We start from the raw sequence: 6033 nt of genomic DNA on the forward strand, positions 1-6033 counted from the left end.
AACGTTTTGAATAACCTTAAGAAACTCACAGAATGGCCATGTACCACGGTGACTTTCTCTCATATAAAATGTTATGTAGTAAAGGAAGCGTCGAAAATAATGTGGGCAGTGTGCACTGGTTGTAGATTACCAAAAGCGGAAGGTAGTAAACCTGGAAAAACAAAACTTATTTGACATCACAAAACCAGAGTTAAAACCAAAATTTCTTCATTTTTTTTCTGTGAAATATCATTTAGCTTAAAAGACATCTAGAATTATGCTGTTAATTTGCCAAATTCAAAAAACATATTTTGTTATTTATACACAGACTGTTTGTGGGCCTACAAACAGTTGTTGGTTACCACATTTCTAATAACACACAAAAAAAGTACAAAAATACCTCCAATACTGGATTTAATCTCACAATTTACTGCTAATGTTTTCTATGTATTCTTCATAGAAATAAAGAGTAATTTCACCCACATTTTTCAGTCAGTTCTTAACACATTATACCAACATGCAGAATCACTGTTATTCAATGATTTGTAAAGAAATTTGTAATTTTTTGATTTATTGATTATAGATAAAGTCATTTCTGCATTGATAGTCTATAAATGTTAAATTTTCTTCTTTTTTTTAAGTACATACACAACAACACCTATCACACAAAGATTCAGATTAACAGAATCATGGCTAAGAATGAGAGAATGTGTTCCTAGATACAGAAAGACAGATTCTGCCTACAAGAATCACTTTTTCTTTCCTTAAACAATATGATGTATCATGCACCTAGAGTAAAACAATATGATGTATCATGCACCTAGAGTAAAACAATATGATGTATCATGCACCTAGAGTAAAACAATATGATGTATCATGCACCTAGAGTAAAACAATATGATGTATCATGCACCTAGAGTAAAACAATAATCATGCACCAATATGATGTATCATGCACCTAGAGTAAAACAATATGATGTATCATGCACCTAGAGTGCACCTAGAGTAAAACAATATGATGTATCATGCACCTAGAGTAAAACAATATGATGTATCATGCACCTAGAGTAAAACAATATGATGTATCATGCACCTAGAGTAAAACAATATGATGTATCATGCACCTAGAGTTACTTTTCTTTCTTTTAGTCAAAATGAACTGAGGAAAGCTTTATTTATATATTGAGAAACTGTCATCAATATAAAACTTAATGAACTTAGAATTAATTTCATCTCTTGATGCAATAAACACAACTATCATAATTTAAAAAAACTGTTTTCAATTAAACCCCACATCAAATTTATTTTAATAGCATGTTCTGCAATCTTTAGTAGCTGTTTTCAAATACCATTGATACCCACTGATTTGTTTTTGTAAGAAAGTATTAAAGTTTTAATAAAAGGTTTATATCATTCAAAACATTCTTTTAACAACTAATTTTAAAGATGCCTCAAAAACAAAAAGAAAGAGAAAGGATGCGTTTACCATTTGGGATGACGTTTACAATGTTTGCAAGTGAATGACTGCTACAGCTAGGCAGTTAAACTGATTACCCATAGGCAGTGGACTCATAGTGTCTCATATGCTAATAAATTAATGTTATGAAAACAATCATCTAACTGAAATTAGTTTAGCGGTCATGTGACTTGGTTATTTGAATATTTACTTGTTTAAATATAGCATAATCAATCCTCTTTATATTGAACAAAGCATACATTTATTTCATGAATAAAATACTTAAACACAAATACATGTTCCATGTATTTATAGTTTATTTTAAAGCACATTATCTAAACAAAACTTACTTTCAAACCTGAGGTCATGTATCTAATACCCTTTCTATTGCCATAGGCATGTGTGATGACAATTACTTTGTGTCCTTTAGCCAGAAGACACTGGGACAGTTGGTAAATGTGACTTTCCACACCTCCCATGTTCGGATAGAAAAAGTCGGATACCATGCTAGAAATGATTGATATAAAATATCTGTATACCACACATTCATTTACTCCAGTTTATTAAAGCTGTGGGCCTAATGCAGAGCATGCATAATCATACCCGACATCTGAAATATCAACTAAAAATAATTCAAGTTCTGGGTGCACTCGCTCTACAAATCCAATCATGGAGTGTTTGAAATAGTATTTGAGTTTTTTGAAATTTAATTTATATTGGTAAACATTCTATAAATAATTTAAAACTTACAAAATATTGCATAGGTTAACAGTTTCATTCTGAGTTTATTTACTGTTTAATTATGAGTTATGGCTTTTAGAGTATGATTTGTTTTAGGACGGGTACAATGTTTTACTCAGTGGTCCAGTCATTCTCTTCTCACATATTTGAAAATGATTGCATCAGCAACAGACACATCATACATGTTTTACAACAAATTTTACTTACTGTAAAAGCTGTAACTTATAATATTTGTCTAGGTTCTTTTATAATTATACAGTGACATATAAGGAGTTATGAGCATTCAAAATGTAATGGCTGAAGAATAATGGTACATAACAATTCTTAACTAAGGGATACAAACATAAGATTAAATATTAAACATAGCCCTTGAATAATTATGTTACTTTAAGGACAAAAAGTGCATTATTTTCAGAGCCCAGCAATTAATGGAATTTACTAATCAAGTAATCATCACACTAATTAACCACTTACATTAAAGTAATTGTCTGTTCTCACAAAAGACTTGAAGAACTGGAATAATCAGAAAGTCATAATTGGAAAGGATAATTTTGCTTACTTAAAGTGTTTCAAAAGTCAGACTTTTCCAGTTCATTAATGAAGATGGAAAGCTGTACCTTATGAAAGTGCTTGAAATGTTTTGAGCATTATGATTATGACAACCAACAGTGAAACTAATTTTGCCATATTCTTGTTTAGTCAGTAAAACTATCCATGACCCTGTAAAGAACAGCACATCTACAGCATTGTCTTTCAAAAATAACCTCAGTAGCAACAGCAAATGTTAGGAACAAGACTCTTGAAATAAGCTCACCTAATCACTGGTGTAGTTAAAAAAACAGAAGTTAATGTTAGAAATAAACAAGTTGAAACTATTTTAGTGAACACTCCGAAAGAAGCTGTAAGGTGAAATGCTGAGGGTCTAATTAAATACATTTTGGTGTTATAAGGTTGTTTATTTATAGTGTTAATGTGTATTCTTATACACCAATATGTATTACTGATGTTTTAAAAAAATGTGGTTATTTGGTAAAGAACTGACTCACTGTCAACATTTGTTTTCTATGATTCAGCCAATTTTCATTTAAAAGGTTTGCACTTGCAGATATTTCTAACCAAACATATAACTTAGGTTCGGCAATGTTAATTTTTTGGTTTGATCTGGTTCTTACCTTGCCAGTGTTTTTTGCTCATATTTATTTAAACTTTTAAATAATCAAAGCATAATTTACTGCAGGCACACAACAAGCACCAATATGTTAAATATTTTAATAACTATTAAAATTAAAAAAACTTTATTCAGGCAAATGAAAACTAAATATAATTTTATTGTATATACCAAACAATTGTCTTACCATATAGAATGTCTCCTAATCTGCTTCTTTTTAACCATTTTCCTGTTTTTATAATCTTGTTTCTCTAATAACATTTCAATTTTCAAAAATGTTTTTCATTTGTTAATAACACCAGAAGCTATCAGTTCAGAATGCTATATATTTTAATGTGCACTTAATGGATACTGTTCAACATCTGTATAAAAAAAAAGCAGACAAAGTACAAATTAAGATCAACAAGTAAGAAATTTGAATTTAAAAGGCCTTTAATATGTTCACTGAGTTAAGTAAAGTTTAGAAATATTAAAATACAATCAATATATTCTAGCCTAATAATTAGAATGCTATCTTTGAAATTGTCTATGGGTCAAATTTTGAAATCAATTACAGCCAAATATTCTAAAGGGTCATAGTTCAAAATGGTTGTTATTCTGAAAATTAAATGTAAAATTAATTCAATATGCAAAGCCTAATGTTCATTCAGGCTGTTAACATTTTGAAAATTTATGTCAAAGTTATCATACTAATAATACCATTATTGTTGTAGGGATGAAAAATTTAAATAACATAAAGAATAGTAGAGAAAATTCTTGGAATACTGGTTTATTCCCTAGAATTTTTGCAAAAAAACGTATTCCTTTCTCTTCAGTTTCATACAGTAAACGAATTACAAGGAAGATATTTAAAAGGAACAGCTGTTGCACATTCAATGATTAATAGGTGCCCGAGTATGCCATGTCAGAATAAATGTAGAAAGAAACGATAATGCAAGCATTCACTCACTAATATTTGATATTATTACTATTATATCTCTTAAACTTATCTACCATGTGTATTATATGTATACTTACTTGTTACTATATGTTTATACACAGAGGAAGTACTTTATCCAATAGTCAAGATTATACAATTCATTGTTTTAACAATGTCTAAAAGGTATAGATACGTATCGAAATTGGCAAATGTTAAAAGTATTCACACGTTATCTTATTTAGTAATAGTAGCATTAGTAACTACTTGAGCTATAAGAATTCAACAAACCTCAACTATTATTAAGCCTAACATAACTTCATAATTTCACTTTTGTTTCATGAAATATGAAGCTTATAGAGAACTTCTCATGCTTGATGTTTAGTAACAAATTGAAGAATAATTTAAAGTTTCCAGCTATATAAATAATATTTTATTTTTAAATGAATTAACAAATTGCATACTCAAACACTTAGTTAAAATAGTTTAAATCCATTATCATTTCTTATTTAAAAGTTCGTGGTGCCATCTGGGGAAATAAACAAATTCCAAAAATTGTATCGCATAGAAGTTAAGTATAGTTTTGTGAACGTATTTCTTTTATCATGATTTACTTCGCGGTGACTCAGCAGTAATTTACAACCTTATAGTTATAAAATTCGTGGTTCGATTCTTCAGGTTGATCAGAGTGTAAATAATCCATTGTGTAGTTCTGCACTACAAAACAAGTATTTGTGATTTGACTCATAACTAGTGATTAAAACTATATATGCATAAACGGCTCGTTTGGGTTGAGAAAATATTTTACATAAAAGAGCGAACAACATTTCGACCTTCTTCGGTCATCGTCAGGTTCACTAATCAGTGATGTCGAGAAAACCAACTTGTAGAGAAATATAGTATTGCAAAAGTATCGTCAGTGAACCTGACGATGACCGAAGAAGGTCGAAACGTTGTTCGCTCTTCCATGTAAAATATTTTCTCAACCCAAACGAGCCGTTTTTCCATATATATTTCTCTACAAGTGGGTTTTCTCGACATCACTGATTAATGATTAAAACTGTTTAGTAAAATATTTTATAAAATTAAGACATATTTTAGGTTTCAGCCAACAATGAAATGTCCTACTAATTTTTTTCTGCATAAAATTTCACTAATATAATTGAAACTGTACTCTGTACAAACGAAGTGTTGATCACATATCAGTAAAACTGGCTTTATTTCAAATCACATTTTTAAAGATAACGATCGTATTTATGCTTTATAGTTGTAGACCGACAGGTGTTGGAGTGACAAAGTAAAGTATGCGGTGGCAAAATTAACAGAGTCTTCAAAATAGATAAACCTTTTAAGTTAACACAAACAATTTGGTTTATTCGACAAACATTGATGTAAATTATTGTATCCCCAGAGGAACGTGTTGTTTTCTATTGCCTCTTCGTTTATCAAATACTTTTCAGTCGACTACCATTCCCTAACTTCTTGGCTGATTGACATGAAACTTCGAGATGTCATTTTCATTTTTTATTTAAATGTTTAGGCCCTTTCGAGGAATTTATGGGGTCAAAAGTCAAAACGTAAAAATGTATATGTTGTGCTTCTGTGCGATACTATTTGGAATAATGAAGATGAACATTGGCACAAACATTTTTTTACTCTCTTAACACTGTAACACATTGACATAAAAAGCTGTTGACCATATTGAGTCTTTTTAGGATGTTTTCGTCAATTATTTGACCATATTTCGATACGTTTACATGGAATTTAGTTCAT

At 29.8% G+C, this 6033-nt stretch overlaps 1 pseudogene across 1 annotated transcript; it reads right to left on the reverse strand.

Moving 5' to 3' along the window:
- Positions 1-25: 25 nt before the first annotated feature.
- Positions 26-4795, reverse strand: LOC143257715 (phosphatidylinositol N-acetylglucosaminyltransferase subunit A pseudogene; annotated as a pseudogene). Its single transcript, XR_013031987.1, has 4 exons — positions 4552-4795; positions 3532-3706; positions 1786-1942; positions 26-151 (listed from the first exon to the last, which is right to left on the reverse strand). The product of XR_013031987.1 is annotated as a phosphatidylinositol N-acetylglucosaminyltransferase subunit A pseudogene (transcript).
- Positions 4796-6033: the final 1238 nt, after the last annotated feature.

This window comes from Tachypleus tridentatus, chromosome 7 (genome assembly GCF_004210375.1).
Source record: "Tachypleus tridentatus isolate NWPU-2018 chromosome 7, ASM421037v1, whole genome shotgun sequence".
Taxonomy (NCBI): Eukaryota; Metazoa; Arthropoda; class Merostomata; order Xiphosura; family Limulidae; genus Tachypleus; species Tachypleus tridentatus.